Source organism: Mustela putorius, unplaced genomic scaffold, assembly GCF_011764305.1.
Source record: "Mustela putorius furo isolate JIRA1106 unplaced genomic scaffold, ASM1176430v1.1 tig00000905_pilon_pilon_pilon, whole genome shotgun sequence".
Lineage (NCBI taxonomy): Eukaryota > Metazoa > Chordata > Mammalia > Carnivora > Mustelidae > Mustela > Mustela putorius.
In genome coordinates, this window is record NW_025421511.1 from 2,476,384 (window position 1) to 2,495,229 (window position 18,846).

The following is an 18,846-nucleotide window of genomic DNA, read 5'->3' on the forward strand; positions in this document are numbered from 1 at the left end:
CAGGTCGTGATACCAGGGTGCTGGGATCGAGCCCCATGTCAGGCTCCTGCTCCGTGGGGAGCCTGCTTCCTGCTCTCTCTCTGCCTGCCTCTCTGTCTACTTGTGATCTCCATCTGTCAAATAAATAAATAAAATCTTAAAAAAAAAAAACCTACATAATCTATGTGTGTCTGTGTATGAATTACTGTCCTAAACATTATATATTTTGATTCTCTAATCATTAATATAACTCTGCCATATATATATATATACTATTAATATCTCTGCTTTTTGGAGGAAGACACCAAAAATGAGAAGAGTTACTTGTCCAAAGCCACAGAGCTAAATAAATGGACACCTCAGTTTTAATGTAGTTAGAGTATGGTGACGATGAAGTGATATGTAATATATTTTTCATTCCCCTAAATGCATAAAAAATATTTCTATATATATTTTTTTAATTTAAAAGTTTTGCTTTCTATGTTTAAGTTTTACTATACCTACATCAGTTTTAAATTATGGTGTAATAAAAGAATCCAGTATCTTTTTTTCCATGATGATAACCAGTTTTTCCAGGATCATTGTTAAGTAAGTGATTATTTTGCCACTGATGTACTATGTTACGACTTTCATATTTTCATTGATTATGGGTCTGTTTCTGTGATCCCTATTTTCCTCTATTGTCTTTGATAGTCTAAAAATATGCCATGATATGTCTGCAAGTGAATTTGCTTTTATTTTCCCTGATAGGGCCTTTTTGTTTCCTCTGTCTTTGGGTTCATATCTTGTAAAAAAAACATTCAGTTTTTTAGCATTTTCAATAGTAACTTTATTATTCATTTACCCCAGAATTTCTTTCCGACCTCACTTAGCCGTACAATAATCCTCATTTTATCATCCTTATCTCTTATTTATTGTCATGGTTTTTCTCTTCATTTCTCTTTATGCTAATTTCTGGATCCACCATTGAATTCACTATTTCCATTGGGCTGTGTTTAATTTGTCAATTAATTTATTCATCCAGTTTTAAATTAAAAATAGCACTTTTTAATATATGACATCAATTTGTCATTTACTTTACTCATCCAGTTTTACATTTAAAACAGCAGTTTTTAATATATGATATTAATTTGTCATTTAATTTACTCATCCAGTTTTTAAATATATGATATTATTAAGAGTAATGATTATTAAAACAGCAGTTTTTAATATATGATACTAATTTGTTTCTTTTCCTCTGTTAATGGTCACTTTTCAGAGTCCCATGCTTCCTACTCATTATTTTTAGTTCCCCTTTTTTATTTCTTTATATAGTGTCTTTATTTTTATTTTGTAGCTGTAACTGGTATCTTACACTTTAAGATCATGTCTTCAGAGTCCAAATTATTTGTTATTTCTGTCATTCATTGTATGTTAGTAATTTTTTTATTGGTCGATTATTTTTCTGCAGAAACTCTGTTTGCCTAGTTTCTTTCAAAAGTCATATCTTAACTTGGATATTTCAAATCCATTTCTGCAAATCTGTCATGGGTTAATTTAATCCCATTTAATCTCATCAGTCCAGCATCAGCTTTGGTGCTTGTGGTTCCCTTTTTCACTGAGTGCTTGAGATTCTAGTACTCTTTTACTTACTGATTATAGTCCCCTATTTTTAGTTGGGTTTGTTTTTTGGTCTTGGGGACTGTGTTAGTTTCCCGTAGCTGTCATCATGAATTACCACAAACTGAACAACTTAACACAGTGGAAATTCAATCTCTCATAGAAGTTCAAAATCATTGTGTCAGCAGGGTTGCAATCTCAGAAGCCTCTCAGACAAAATTCCTTTGTGTCTCTTCTACTTTCTGGTGACTGTCTTCATTTTTTGTGACTGCATCTATCTAGCATTTGCCTCTATCTTCATGTGCCTTTCTCTTCCTCTATGACTTCTCTTCTGTTTCTTCTAATGACACTTATAATTGGATTTAAGGTCCTCCTGGGTAATTCAGAATGATCTCATTGTAAGCCCTAACTTAATTATATCTGCAATGACCCCTTTTCTAAATATGGTCACATACTCAGCTTTTAAGAGTTAGCATGTGGACATATCTTTTCTTTGGGAGGAGGGGGTCACCATTCAGTCCATACAGAGACTTCCCTTGTTTTCTGTGAAATATGTTCTGTCCTAGCTACATCTTGTTTTATGTTTTTAAGATTGCCTTTCCGAGTATATTGTTTATGTAGAGCCCTTTTCCTATATGACTTTTGAGAATATAGGGTTTGGAGTCTCTATAATTTCATGGTTCTGATTCCGATTTTGGATAAGACTATAGATACCGAAGTAGAGAGGAGATATATATGGATGGCTAGATAGAAAAATATAGATGTATTTATATATGGGGCACATCATTCATTCAATAAACATTTACTGTTTATTAAATGCTTACCTCATACAGGCTGTCCAACCAGCTGATATGTAATAATGGACATTAAGTCAAAGCTCCTGCATTAGGTGACATTCTGTGCTAGTGAGGTTTAAGTGGTATTATTGTTGTTGTTGTTGTTGTCAGTTAACACTGAGTATTAAGCTCTTCACCAGGCTGCAACCCTCCTGCAATCATGTCAGTTAAGTACTGTTACTACCCAGTCAGTCAATATAGGAAAATATGTCATCATTACTCTTAAACATGATACTGTTCATAATGTAATGTCTTTGTTTTTAACATCTTCAGGCTGATAGCCAAGAGATTTATTGTTTACCACAATTTAATATTTTTTATTTTTTTTTTATTTTGTTAAAGATTTCATTTTTTTATTTGAGAGTGAGCACTCCTGCAAGCAGACAGAGGGGCATCGCCGAGGGAGAGGGACAAAGAGACTCTGCTCTTAGTGCAGACCGCCACATGAAGCTAGGTCCCAAGACCCTGAGATCATGACCTGACCTGAAGTCAAGAATCAGATGCTTAACCAACTGAGCCGTCCAGGTTGCCCAGATAGCCAAAAGATTTAAATTCTAATCTTCATTCTGCCACAAGCAAACTAGGCATTTTTGATCATATTGTTTAACTTTACGGGGCGTAAGATCTCACTTGTCACAAAGCAGACACTGCAAGGGATAGGGCATTTGAGATTAGGTGAAGTCGCATACCATGTCGATGTGGGGACCATGATTTCTCCTCCACTATCGGGTGTACATGTGTGTTTATGTTTAAACCTGTAACTTATCTGATGTGCCTTCTCAGTTTCTAGGTGCTGAATGTTAAGATTTTTGGATCTGAGGAAAGATTGTCTCAAGCCTCAGGAGAAGCATGTGTCATACAGGTAGACTTCCATTACAATAAGCTTAGTGGGACACAGAGATACCATCAGAGACACCTACTGAAATCTAAAGAGAGCCATTTTCCAATGTACCTTGGGTTTACACCGTTCAGGGAAACAAGACAAAGCAGGGAGTCGAACAGAGAGGAGGCACAGGTACACCAGGGTCAGTCTTACTCTATTCCTCTACAAATCTGAGATTTCCACCCTCACACACTGCAGTTGTCCTGTCAGGTCTGTGACATCTAGGAATGAAAGCTCCAAATGGTAAAGCCTTTTAATCTAATTAATTTGATTTAATTCAGGTCACTTAACAGTCCCCCATCCTAAACTACTTCATCCCTTAGAATACTGTTTATAAATATGCCACACTGTTATCATCTTGACAGTGCAGTGGTGCAGTGTGACAACTTACCAGAAACTAAAGTACCACCCAGTATTTTACAAGGTAAATGTACTCACTGTACTTGATCCCTTGGCCCCATGAAGCTGTCAAATGCAAACCAAACCTGTGGCTGGAATCATGTGACAGTACCAGGTCATTATTGGGTGTCTTAGTGAGTTTGGGCTACATAACAAATGCCATAGACTGGATGGCTTAAACAACAGACATTTGCATCTCACAGTTCTGGAGTTGGGAAGTCTGAAATCAGGGAGTCAGCATAGTCAGGCTCTAGTAAGTGTCCTCATCCTGGTTTTTTCACACGGTGGAGAGAGAGAGAAAGCAAGCATTCCCAAATCTCTTCTTAGAAGGGCACGGATTCCATCATGAAGTTACCATCCTCCTGACCCAAAGACTTGCCCAAAGCCTCATTTCCAAATACTAGGAATTAGGGGATTAGGGATTTAAGTATGAATTCTGGGGGACACAACCATTCAGCCCATCACAGTGATCCTCTGGGTAACCTGAAACTACAGTTAAAATAATTTATTTAAGATTGTCTTTTTTAAAAAAATATTTTATTTATTCATTTGAGAGAGAGAGAGACAGAGAGAGCACAAGCAGGGGGAGCAGAAGGCAGAAGGAGAGGTCAGGCTTCCTGTAGAGCAGGGAGCCTGACATGGGGCTTAATTCCAGGACCTAGAGATCATGACCTGAGCTGAAGGCAGACACTTAACCATCTGAGCCACCCAGGCGCCCCTATTTTAGATTATCTTTTAAATAAATATACAAATTTTCAAAATTATATAGACTACAGGTTGATAACCACTGATAAAAGTGCATGTAAATAGAATTCCTACCCTTGGTCAATCAGTATAATTTCAGAAATGAATTGTGTTGTGAAGAATACTCATCATTGCTTTTTTTTTTTGGTAGTCATCACTGGGACTTCTCACTGGTGACCATTTGTCTCCTTCTGTCTGGCACATGAAGACTGAACCCCTTGTGTTGGATGAGCCTGTATAATAGATCTGGTGAGTCTCACATCAAACATGATGTTTTATGTGTAGGTCAAAATCCTCCAAAGCTTTCTGTTATTTCTCTATTGGCCTCAGGAGGCTTGCTTTGCATTATTCAGTTATCCAGTGTTGACTGAATACCAGCTCCTCATTCGGTCCTTTAATCAAATTACACACATACACATTCCTTCTAGGACTGTACTAAAATTATGCCATAAAATCTCTACTCTCTTTCCTTAAGGAGTTACAGTTCTAGATATATCAACAAGCATTTAAACGAAGATGATGTTGAATTACAAAGGGTGCATGACAGAGAATAGCATGGCAACCTTGTTTGATAACACTGTTGTGTTATTGAAATTTGCTAAGACAACAGAACTTAAGTGTTTTCAAAATTTTAGAAAGGATACGTAGGTGAGGTAATGCGTGTGTTAATTCAGGAGTGGGAATTCTTGCACAATGTATATGAAATAATATTGAGACTCTAAATAAATTGCTATTTTATTTGTCAGTTATACCTCAAGAAACCTTAACAGAAACAAAGTCAAGAGTTTACAGGTTTTAATTAGAGGGAAAAATTTTTAGAATAGAACATTTAATGAGCCTATAATGGGGGAAATATAGACATTTCTCTTATAAAACCTAATATAATTTCAAAATGCTGGGTTTTTTGTTATTTATAAAATTTACTTTCTATATGAAAAACATTCTGTGAGTTACAGTCATAGTTTATTACAAATATTAATGTTCATCCTCAATTATTTGTGTTTTATGTTTCCTATCTGACACTGCTTATTTTCTAATTTAAGAGAGTCTATTGTTTTTAACAAAGATACTTGTTTGTACGTAAAGGCAGAATGAAAAAGAAATTTGTCTCTTTAAATTCACCTCTAAAATAAATACTTAGTAGTTGTAATATTAAGGAATTTTCTAAACCTGATTGTTGTGGCTGGGATTTCCAGTACTATGTTAAATGTAAGTGGCAAGAGCGGGTGCCCTTCTCTTGTTCCTGATCTTGAAAAGCTTTCAACTTTTCTCAGTTAAATGTGATGTTAGCTGTGTGTTCCTCTCGTATATGGCCTTTATTATGTCGAAGTACATTCTTCTATACTCAGTTTGTTGAGACTTTTTATCATGAAATCATATTGATTTCTGTCAAATGATTTTTCTGCGTATGTGGAGATAATAATATTATTTTTGACCTTAATTTTTAATGTGATATATCACATTTATCGACTTGCGTATGTTGGACCATCTCTTTGCATCCAGGGATAATGCACACCTGATCCTTGTAAGGTACTGTGAATTTGGTTCTCAAATATTTTGTTAAGGATTTTTGCATCTGTGTTCATTAGAGCTATTGGCCTGTAGTTTTCATTCTGTGTGTACGTGGGTGTTCTCATATAGTTTTGGCATCAGGATAATAATGACCTCATAAAATTAGTTCGGGAATGTTGTCTCCTTTCCCACTTTTAGGAAGAGTTTCAGAAGGATTGGTATTGTTTTGTCTTTAATGTTTGGTGGAATTCACCAATGAATCCATCTGTCCCTGAAATTTTCATTGGGAAAGTTTTGATTACAAATCAATCTCCTTAATTATAATTGGCCTGGTGTGTTTGTTCATGGTTCAGTCTTGGTAGGCTGTATGTTTCAAGGAATTTTTTTAAGTTCTTTTTATTTTAATTCCAGTATAATTAACACACAGCATTATATTAATTTCAGGTGTATTAGATAGTTTTTCAGTAATTTTGTACATTACTCAGTGCTCATCATGATAATTGTGCTCTTAATCCCCACCACCTATTTCACCCATTCCTATACCCACCACCCTTCTGGTAACCATCCATTTGTTCTCTACAGCTAAGAGTCTGTTTCTTATTTTGTCTCTCTGTATTTTTTTTTCCTTTGCTCATTTGCTTTATTTCTTAAATTCCACATGAGTAAAATCATATGGTATTTCTCTTTTTCTGACGAGCTTATTTCACCGAGCATAATACTGTCTAACCCCATTCATGTTGTTGAAAATGGCAAAATTTCATTTTTTATGGCTGAATAATAGTCCATTGTATATACATAGCACATCTTTTGTATCCAATTCACCTAACAATGCTACCATAATTTGGCTATTGTAAATAATGCTTCCATAAATATAGGGGTGCATATCTCCTTTTAAACTAGTGTTTAATATTCTTTGGGTAAATACCCAGTAGTGGAATTACTGGATGGTAGGGTAGTTCTATTTTTAACTTTTTGATGAACCTCCACACTGTGTTCCATAGTGGCTGCACCCGTCTGCTTTCCCACCGACAGTGCAACAGGTCTCCTTTTTTCTCCACGTCCTTGCCAACACTCTTTGTTTCCTGTGGTTTTCATTTTAGCCATCCTGACAGGTGTGAGGTGATAGCTCCTTGTATTTCTTATTTGTATTTCCTTGATGATGGGTGATGTTGGACATCTCTTCATGTGCCTGTTGGTCATCTATACATCTTCTTTGGAAAGATGTCTGTTCATGTCTTCTGCCCATTTTTAAATTGGATCATTCATTTTTGTTTATTGAGTTTTACACTTCTATATATATATATTTTTTGAATACCTTTTTTGGTATTTTGGGGTATGTCATTTGCAAATATCTTCTGCCATTCTGTTGGTTGTCTTTTAATTTTGTTAGTTGTTTCCTTTACTGTGCAGAAGCTTTTTATTTTGATGTAATCCCAAAACTTTATTTTTGCTTTTTTTCCTCCCTTGCCTCAGGACACATCTAGAAAAATATTGCTACAGTCACTATGAAGGAAATTACTACCCATGTTCTTTCCTAGGAGTCTTTAGGATTTTCTCTTTCAATTATTTTGAGTTATCTAATTTGTCGGCAGATATTATTTCAGGTTATTTTCTTATGATCTTTGGTATTCCTCTGTTATCAGTTACAATATCTCCTCTTTCATTTCTGGTTTTCTTTGAGTCTTCTCTCTTTTTATCTTAGCTTGTCTATCTCAATGTTTCAATTTTATCTTTAAAATCTGGAGAATATTCAAAGGTGCTAAAGAATATGTATTCTGCTACCTTTGGATAGAATGTTCTATTTAGGACTTTTGGGTCCATTTGGTCTAAAGTACAATTCAATTCTAGTGTTTTCTTTATGATGTTTTGTCTAGATGATCTACCCATTTTTGAAATTGACGTATTGAAGTCCCCTAGTAATATTGTATTGTTGTCCACTTTCCCCTTCAGATCTTTTAATATTTGCTTTGTCTACTTAGGTGCTCTGATGTCAGGTGTATAAATATTTACAAATGTTACATCCTCTTGTTGAATTGGCTACTTTATCATCATATATGACCCTCTTTGTCTCCTGTTACAGTTTTTGACTGGGGTGTTAGGTATGCAGTCCAACCCCTTGTTTCAAGGGGAGAAGCTGGGAGTCAGAATTACCCCCTAATTTTATGGTGCTATGCTAGACGTGAAGTTTATGGTAACACTGTGTCTTACTTAGCCTTTCCTGCCTGCTCTTATGCGTATGTATACATACACATAAGAGTATGTATACATACACATGTATGTATATATATGTCTGTATGTATATATGTACATATGTGTAGGAGTCACTCAGCTAGTTTCTAAGTTTCTCATAAAATAAACTAGTGAATTGCTTTGTGTGTAGCTATATGTACCAGAGTATAATGTAACTTTATCTTTCAATCTGTTTTTAGGTATAATTTTTGGGAATGTCAAAGAAAATAGTACACAAAATAAGAATAACTTCCAAGAAGATTTTGCTCTGATTTTGAAAATTAACATATTGGTCATTCTTGACATCTTGCCATTAGCAATGGCATGGATGGGGTATGATGCTAAGTGAAATAAGTTAGTCAGAGAAAGACAAGTACCATATGATTTCACTATATGTGGAACTTAAGAAACAAAATAAATGAGCAAGGGGGAAAAAGACATAAACCAAGAAACAGACTCTTATCTTTAGAGAACAAAGTGGTGGTGACCAGAGGGGGAGTGGGGGATGGGTTAAATAGGTGATGGCAATTAAGCGGTGCACTTGTGATGAGCTCCAGTTCAATTAAAATAAAAACTAAAATATGTATACACACACACACACACACTGATATATATAACAACATCCTTTCTCATAGTACATTATAAAGTATTTTATACAGTGGTGCTTTCTCTGTGCATAAATTTCAAAAGATAAATATTAACTAAAAAGGGTGCAGTGCATCTACCCTAGTTTTAGGAGGCAGTCTAAACAGTGGTCACCTGAATGACAACAGAGCCGTTTGTTAATAGAGTTCCTTCAATTTTGGATGGATGAAAAAAAATTTTTTTTGGATGATTGAAACTGAAACCATATATATATATATATATATATATATATATATATATATATACACACACACACACACACACACACACACACACAGAGACCATGTGATTATGTACTTAACTCTCTATATTTAGACATTGCCAGAAGAATGTCAGACATTCCAAGTCCCCCAAACACTGGGAACCAAATAATGGGTCATTTATATATTGTTCTTTACACAGTTTTTAAGGACAGTTGTTATGTAAGGCATTTTAAATTTACTTTGTCCGTTCTTCATTGCAAAACAAACCAGTCGCTGTCTTTACTTATTACTTTATCATCTAAATTTAGATTTGTTAAAGTAAAATGTTGATGTTTGAACCTTGTGCACAATTTTTTGAAACTTTTATAGAAGAGAGAATTTTAACCAAAGGAATTAGGAAGATAATATCTAAAAGGCTCTTTATAACCAGCTTCTCTCTCCTGGCAACACCTTGGGCTGGCAGGGTTGAATGAAACCAGACTTCCTTGTTTGTTGATAGAAAAGGTCCCAGGCTCCCAGGCTGACTCCTAATGCATGCGTAGTTGGGCTTTGCCAGTTACTCAGAGAAACCAAAATGTACCCCACTTGATAAAGTGGAGTCAGCAAGCTGAGCTGCTGGTTGACAGGGAGGGAGGTCAGACAGGACGGCACTAGCTATGACTTCTTTCTCTTCACCCCTAGTAACTACTAAAGCTTGTTGTTGGGTAAAATCAGTGGTTTCCTGGAGTTATGGAATATCCCAGGACATTAAGAATAAGGGGATAGGAACATCAGGATGAGCTAACTTCCATTATAAACAATCCCCAAATTTTAATACAGTATATTTTGGACAGGTACTGAAGGCATTAGGAGCCAGGGCTATAAGGTATTTATGCAAAATCTGTCCACATTCCACATGTAAAACCTGTGGGTATAACTTATTAACGTGACCTCACTGATGTTCGGTAGAGGCTGACTTTATGCTGAGGAGAGAGAGAATGGAACACGATAGCAGCATTTTCCATATTACAATTAGTAAAAGGAATTAACTAATAAATACATTTTACATGATATTTTCCTTAATTCCTAAAAAGAGTTCTGCATAGTACGACACAGCAAAACTGAGAACTTGGAAATAGACATGAATAGCTATGCCTCGCTGATTGTTGACCAAGATGTAGAAAGAATTCAGTGCAAGGAGAGCCTTTTCCAAATACGATATTAGAGCGATTGCACATTAATAGGCAAGATGTAAACCTCACCTTAAACCCTACACTTTATGAAAAGATTAATTCAAAATGAATCACAGGGGGCGCCTGGGTGGCTCAGTGGGTTAAGCTTCTGCCTTCAGCTTGGGTCATGATCTCAGGGTCCTGGGATCGAGCCCCGCATTGGGCTCTCTGCTCAGCAGGGAGCTTGCTTCTCTGCTTGCCTGTCTACTTGTGATCTGTCTGTCATAAATAAAACCTTTAAAAAAATTCAAATAAAGAAAATTCCTTTTCAAATCATAATATTTTTTCAAATCATAAAATTTTGCATTTCTGAGCATATTTAGCAGCTCTTTCTCTGAATAAAGTGCTTATGAACTTTATGATTGAACTGGATCAATATTATTATTTCTTCCAGAAATTAATTGGCCTGCATTTACTTTCTTCTTGTCCTTTGAATAAAACTGCTTCTGGTTTATTCCTTTTACTTAAATTTTTTACTTACATGTTTACTTATATTTCTCTCTGAAATAAGGGCAGGGAAATGAATTTTCCCAATATTAGAGAAAGGACACATTTACAATGTTATTTACATTTTGAGGGATAGCCATCAATGGAAGAAAATAAAAGAGTGCTGAGTCCTCGGATTGAAAAAAAAAATCGTAATAAAATTTGACTGTAACCAAATAAGATCACTTTTAAGAGAATCATATTGCTCAAGAGACCCACATCCAAGTCTCAAAAAAATGACTCTTCAGTGTGGCCAATAGAGTCTCAAACAATGACTCTCCAGTGTTCATGGGCAGTGAGCCTGCGGAGTCTGCGCAGACCCTTGTCCTCTGACGGTGAGAATCAGCCATAAGCAGACATCTTCCTTCTGATGCTGTACAAGTTCATTGGACCAGAGATAGCTGTGTGCCCCCCATCTTTCTCCTTCCCAAGGGGCTGTGTTTATCATGGTGACGTTCTTCTGTCCTATCACTGTGGATTGTGTGAGTGCAAGGGAGATTCCTTTTTCGTTAAGTTTTCTCTCTGACAAGAGCAATAGCAGGGGAATTTCATATGAGTAAAATGGTGTCATTCAGGGATCCTAGACTTTGACCTTGACGCTGTGACGTGGTGGGATTTAGATTCTCTCCCTGGGGAACAGGGTGAGTGCAGCTTATGTGAAGAGAGTGTACTGAGTCAGAGGTCATGTTTAGAAGGACACAGACGGTTTTTGTTACTTTTTCCCATGAAAAAAATCAATTTCTCTTTCTTCTGGGTGTTTGATAGAATTGCACTCCTCAGCCTTCTTTGAAGTTAACGGAGGTAATGTCACATGTCAGCCAAAGAAATGGGAACAAAGGGGACTGAATCTTTCCTGGGCAGAAACTGTAAAGGCCGTGCACAGTTCACGCTCATACGTGCGTGTGTTCCCGGAGACGGACCCCGGCAGCTGAGCGGTGCCGACAGGTATTCTCCCCCGGCCTGCATCAGCTGCGAACGGTGGAGGTCAGCAAGACCTCGCCTGTCCTGGTGAATTAACTCTAGGTACATGCAGATTGCACTCAAAGGAGACATAATGCAGTCCTTATTAACATAGATGGAAATATAGTTACATCAAACGCTAGGGAGCCCGAGAGACTGTTTTACATCAGGGAGCTGGCCCATGTGATTGTGGGGCCCTCAAGTCCACGTTCCGCAAGGCAGGCGGGCAGGCTGGAGACGCAGGGTAGAGCTGACGCTATAGTTCAGGTCTGCAAGCGGTCTGCAGGCAGAATCTCTTCCTTGGTGAGCCTCACTCTTTCCTCTGAAGACCTTCCCCTTACTGACTGAAGCCCACCCACAGTCAGGCAGATAGCCTGTACTTTCAAAGTCTACTGATTTTAATGTGAAGCCCTTGTAACCAAATACCTCCACTGTAGGGCGCCTGGGTGGCTCTCTAGGTTAATCGTCACACTCTTTTTTTTTTTTTTTTTTTTTTTTTTTTTTTTTTTTTTTTTTTTTTTTTTTTTTTTTTTTTTTTAATCATCAGACTCTTGATTTAGACTCAGGTCATATCTCAGGGTGGTGAGATTGAGCCCGACCTTGAGCTCTGTGCTGGGCATGGAGCCTGCTTAGGATTGTCTCTCTTTCTCTCCCTATCCCCCATGCCCTCACTCCCACTCACTCTCTCTCTTAAAAAAACTAACAAACAAAAAACAATACAAAGCAAAAAAGCTTCATAGCAATATCTTGACTGGTGTTTGACCAAATATCTGGGAATTAAAAGCTAGCCATGTTGGCACACACATTAATCATCAGAGGAGCACAGTGGGATGTATCTGGGAACGATTCAGTATTTCCTTCGCCTTCTTGCATTTTAATAAATATGTGAGGTACAGAGGTGTTCTCTCTGGGAGGTAAAATGCGTCTGTGTAGAAGGCAGGCGAGAATTCTACCACTGAACCACCCATGCGCGTCTGTGTAGAAGGAACAAATTTTTGCAGATATGCTTCCTATCAGCTTCAGTGTGGGGGAGAGCATGAGAGAGAAGCTTAAGAAGATCCCTTCTCTGTCTCCTGAGGTAAGCGGCCCGTCCCATCAGACTAACCATGAGGAAGCATCTAGTGTCAGAATGCAGTCTCACGTTCTTCCTGTGTTAAGGCTGAATCCCTAGAGCGGACTACCTACCCAAACTGCAGTCTTGTCATCGGTGTGTGTCTGTGAGAAGACAGCTTGGTCTCTGGACTCCCAGTAGGTACGGACCTTCATAAGCACCTCTTCCTGAAGCCAAAGCCATACTCCTGAAGGAGGAAAAAACCAAAAACAAGTAAACTGAAATATGTTGTTTGTAAGTGGCTCTTCTTTTCTCATCTAAAAAGTCACAGAAGCCATGATCTTTTTTCTCTCTGCCCTTTTTGTTTAAGGCAGGGTCATCTTCACTGGAATCTACTGTAGATTTGAGATTCACTCCCTCTACCATTATTATGGGAAATATTGATAAACCCTCAGAAAAGTTAACCAGTTGGGCTTTTTGGCTGGAATTTTTTTAGTTTGAAATACTGGTTTTTTTATTCCTGTGTTTTTTATTTTAAAGATAATTCCCAGAAAAACTGATCCCGCTGAAGAAATATAAGTGAAAATTAGAACTATAATTCATTTAATCATCAATAAATGCATATAACCTTTTAAATCCAAATGATAGATGCATGTAATAAAAATATAATATAGTATTCTATTCTAGGTTATTCCTTAACCTAGAGGTGTTGATTTTGTGATAATAGCTCAAGTTACTTACTTCTGTACTGAAAAATCTAATGTTACAGAACTATTCATCCGGAAAATGACAGCCTCTCACCGTACCTCTCGTCATCCTGTTCAACTTTCTTTCTTCATTGTATCATTTCCTTGTTTTACGTGAACAATATCATCTTGATTATTTGTGAGGATGCTTACTAGAGTTCTTTTCTTTTCTTTCACTAGCTACCTCCGTTTGCTAAGTGTTGAGTTGTTCTGCTCACCTTGTCCTCTTCTGCTTTTGCTCTTTGCAGCACTGGGTTTTCTCCTGTGACTGCACATCTTGACTGTACCACTGGTTGGTTTCTCTAACCACAGCGGAGGTTCCCATATCACCAAGGCTGTGAAGTCACTGGCATACCTTAGATATTCACATTAGGATGTCTGCTGCAAGAATATAGTCGCAAGTGCAAGGATTTGACCAAACTTGAGACAGAGTAATTCAGTAGGAGAGTAAGTGGACCGTGTAAGAGCGCCAGTCAGGGAGCCTGGCTTGAGCCCTGGAGCCGCCATGTACGTGGGGGGTGAGGGTTGGGGGACAGGCGGCCTTCTTAACTTCTCCATGCGTCTGTTTCTGAACAAGGATAATACCTGCTAGAGGCTTTAGTCCATTTGGGCTGCTGTAACTGAACACCAAAGGCTGTTGGCTTATAAACAACACAGACTTACTTTCCACAGTCCTAGAGGCTGAAAGGTCTGCATCCAGACCCCAGCACGTGTGGTGTGTGGAGCGAGCACACTGCCTGGTTCATAGACACCTGTATTCTCTCTGTGACAGAAGGGACGTGGGTGTTCTCTTATGTCCTGTTTATAAGGGGATGAATCCCCTTCATGGGGGCTCCCCTTTCAGGTGACCTATCACCGCCCAGAGACCCCCACCTCCTAACACCATCACTTTGGGGGTTGGGTTTCAACATAGTGGATTTTAGGGGGACACCCACACTCAGCCTGTGGCACAGATGTTTATTTCTTTCATTTTGCCAGGTTTGGCACTGAGTCTTTTCATTAGTCTTTGTGTAGTTTTTATTGTAATGGTGTTAAGTAAGAACTGTTAAAGATGGAGGAACTTGCAGTTAGATTCTAAAAAATTCTCCCAGGGATGTGAAGAAGAGGAGTCAGAATTTTGTGTGGCACAGAAGTTTGTCATTAACCACTAAGCTATACTGACTCTGTCCATGAGACTCCATTATGACGGCAGCAGTCCCCGTGTTCCCAGCACCCAAGAATTCAGTTCTGGGTTGTTGTTGTTGTTGTTTTAATTTAATTTGATTTTTTTCATTGTTCCAAGATTCTTTGTTTATGCACCACACCCAGTGCTCCATGCAATATGTGCCTTCCTGAATACCCACCACCAGGCTCACCAACCCCCCTGCCCCTCCCCTCTGAAACCCTCAGAGTCCACAGTCTCTCATGGTTCATCTCCCCCTCTGATTTCCCGCAATTCACTTATCCTTTCTTTCTCCTAATGTCCTCCGTGTTATTCCTTATGCTTCACAAATAAGTGAAACCATGTGATAATTGACTTTCTCTGCTTGACTTATTTCACTCAGCATAATCTCCTCCAGTCCCATCCATGTTGATACAAAAGTTGGAGGCATAATACTGATGGAGGCATCATACTCCATAGTGTGTATGGACCACATCTTCCTTATCCATTTGTCTGTTGAAGGGCATCTTGGTTCCTTCCACAATTTGGCGACTGTGGCCATTGCTGTTATGAACATTGGGGTACAGATGGCTGTTCTTTTCACTACATCTGTATCTTTGGGGGTAAATACCCAGTAGTGCAATGGCAGGGCCATAGGGAAGCTCTATTTTTAATTTTTTGAGGAATCTCCACACTGTTCTCCAAAGTGGCTGTACCAACTTGCATTCCCACCAACAGTGTAGGAGGATTCCCCTCTCTCCACATCCTCTCCAACACATGTTGATTACTGTTTAGTTGATGTTGGCCGTTCTAACTGGTGTGAGGTGGTATCAGTTCTGCTGAGGAGGTAAAACTTGCCCTCACCTCAGTCTTTGTGCATTTGTCCTTTATGTCTTAGCTTTCTTCCTGGCTATGCTGTCATTCATTTTCTTCGGTATGTGAACACATGGATATATCCCAGGGGAATGCTACTTGGGAGATGGACCAGTCCTCAAAATCCTGGCTCTTAAGTCCAAGAAAATCCTTCATCTGGGCTGGAAGGAGGATTCCTGATGTGATTCGGATGTTAGGAGTTTTGTAGGACAGTGAAACTGGTATGAAATATTGAATCCTACGCTTTTCAAAATCATCAGTTACTCGACAAGTAGAGTAAAACTTGATAAATATGAAAATGGATAATAAATTTTATTAACATCTCTAAAAATTTTGCAGTGGAAGAATCCTGGAAGACCATTACATAAACATTTCTCTAGGTAGAATAACTTTTGAATATGGAGTAATATAAATGGTAACGCACAAAGTTAGCAAGTATGACATGATGGTTAAGTATACAATTGGGTAAAAATTTACCCCAAAATTTACCAAAAATGGTGGGTAAATTGGGGTTGTGTTAAGTGGTTATGGACAAAATTGGATGATCTGTCCCTGAGGATCAGTGGTGAAAGCAATCCCTTATGTTGTTTGCAAGGAAGTGGGTAGAGAAAATGTTCAAAGAACATAATATAGACAGATAATTCATGAAGTTAAAAAAAAGCATTAAAGTTCCTTTTTAATAATGTAAACAATCTTCAATAATATACCTTGAAGTAAATAGAAGGGAATCAGAGGCTCAGGTATTAGCATGGCAGAAAATCATAGCAAGAGACCTGCATTAGTCACTTATTTTCATGAGATTTTCTTTTATTTATTAATTTATTTTTATTTTTTTATAAACATATAATGTATTTTTATTCCCAGGGGTACAGGTTTGTGAATTGCCAGGTTTACACACTTCACAGCACTCACCATAGCACATACCCTCCCCAATGTTCATAACCCACAACCTTCAGTTTGTTTTGTGATATTAAGAGTCACTTATGGTTTGTCTCCCTCCCAATCCCATCTTACTTCATTTATTCTTTTCCTACCCCCAAACCCCCCATGTTGCATCTCCACTTCCTCATATCAGTGAGATCACATGATAATTGTCTTTCTCCGATTGATTTACTTCGCTCAGCATAATACCCTCTAGTTCCATGCACATTGTCGCAAATGGCAAGATTTCATTTCTTTTGATGGCTGCATAGTATTCCATTGTATGAATATATATACCACATCTTCTTTATCCATTCATCTGTTGATGGACATCTAGGTTCTTTCCACAGGTTGGCTATTGTGGACATTGCTGCTATAAACATTCGGGTGCACGTGCCCCTTCAGATCACTACGTTTGTATCTTTAGGGTAAATACCCTGTAGTGCAATTGCTGGGTCATAGGGTAGCTCTATTTTTAACTTTTTGAGGAAAATCCATGCTGTTTTCCAGAGTGGTTGCACCAAGTGGCATTCCCACCAACAGTGTAGGAGGGTTCCCCTTTCTCCGCATCCTCGCCAGCGTCTGTCATTTTCTGACTTGTTAATTATAGCCATTCTGACTGGTGTGAGGTTGGATCTCATTGTGGTTTTGATTTGTATTTCCCTGATGGTGAGTGATGAGGAGCATTTTTTCATGTGTCTGTTTTCTGTTCATGTCCTTTGCCCATTTTCATGAGATTTTTTTTTTTAAAGATTTTATTTATTTATTTGTCAGACAGAGATCACAAGTAGGCAGAGAGGCAGGCAGAGAGAGAGAGGAGGAAGCAGGCTCCCTGCTGAGCAGAGAGCCCGATTCGGGACTCGATCCCAGGACCCTGAGATCATGACCTGAGCCAAAGGCAGCGGCTTAACCCACTGAGCCACCCAGGCGCCCCTTCATGAGATTTTCTTAATTCTACTTCACTGTTGCTGTAAAAGATGCCAGAACATGTATACATTAGCTAATCATGGCAGGCATATGCCTGATCCTCTCTTCCTCTTTTTTTACACCTTGTTAATGAAGGTACTTGCTAGTTCACATGATTAATGGAATCTAAATCATTCTGGTGTTTTGATGGAAGGAATTCTGGGTCAAGATTAGTTTTAACATTTCAGAGTTGACTGTGAAAATGAAAGGATTTGTACTCAGAGAACTTACAGGAACTACCTATCCTCCAAAACTATCTACTGGCCACGTCTTCATGACCAGTGAACTTAAAGTGGGAGGAGGCTTGTTGCTAGGCCAGTTAAGTAAGGATGGTCTTGCAAGTGTTTTTGAATTAACCAGGTGTCTTTGCGAAGGGTATCCACAGCCAGGGTGGCGCACGGGAGTAACAGGAGTCATTCCTGAAGATTTCCAGGAGATTAAATGTTTTGAAGACCGCTTTTTTTGACCCAAAAAATACCAAGTGATTAACAAAAAGTGAACGTTTATTTATAATAAAACATATTAAAATGATAGTAAGGTATCAAGAGAATCAAGATGATGAATCAAACAACGTACATGAAGCAGAAGTTGCCATACGGACACCATCAGAGTTCACAAGCTATGACAGAGACGACCTGACTAGCTCTACGTCTAACAGAAAAAGGGAATTTGTTGGTAAAAACACTCCCTTGAAAAATCTTTTCAAATATTTAAGGAAGAAGTAATACCAACTATACAAAATATTCCAGAAAACTGAAGAGAAGGGGAAATTAAGTGTATTCTATGAGGCTCCCATTACTCGAATATCAAAACCAAACATATTAACAGAAAAACAGAACAATATTCCTTATAAAATTTATACAAAAGTTTTAACAAATTTCCAGCATATCGAATACAGCAACACATAAAAAAGATAACATACAGTGAGTTGGGGGAATTTGTTCAATATTAGAAAAGTAATCAATTTACACTGAAACATACTAAGAGACAAAAATGAAAAACCATGATCACATATATGAAAAGCATATAAAAAATTCAACATTTACCCCTGCTAAAACTTTCAGAAGCGTAGTAATAAAGGGAAAATTTTTAAAACTGATAAAGAGCATAAATGAAAACATATCATTAATGTCAAAAGACAGAGTGAGGGGCTCCTGGGTGGCTTAGTGGGTTAAGCCTCTGCCTTCAGCTTGGGTCATGATCCCGGGGTCCTGGGATCAAGCCCTGCATCGGGCTCTCTGCTCAGCAGGGAGCCTGCTTCCTCTTTTCTCTGCCTACTTTTGATCTCTGTCTGTCAAATAAATAAATAAAATCTTTAAAAAAAAAAAAAAGAGTGATTTTCCCTTGATATCGGGACAGAGACAGGAATGTACACTCTCATGACATTAATTCAAAATCATGTTAATGTTCTAATGACTTCAGTGAAGCATGAGATATAAATAGAATAAAAAAGGAAGTAAGG

The 18,846-nt window shown here is 38.0% G+C and overlaps 1 long non-coding RNA gene across 1 annotated transcript in view; it reads left to right on the forward strand.

Annotated features, from left to right (window-relative positions):
• The first annotated feature begins 3,197 nt into the window (after nt 1-3,197).
• LOC123393613 overlaps nt 3,198-18,846 on the forward strand; it is a 91,954-nt gene continuing 76,305 nt past the window's right edge. The window contains exons 1-2 of the long non-coding RNA XR_006608438.1: nt 3,198-3,276; nt 4,592-4,689. This is a non-coding gene — a long non-coding RNA (uncharacterized LOC123393613). The remainder of the gene's footprint in view (nt 3,277-4,591; nt 4,690-18,846) is intronic.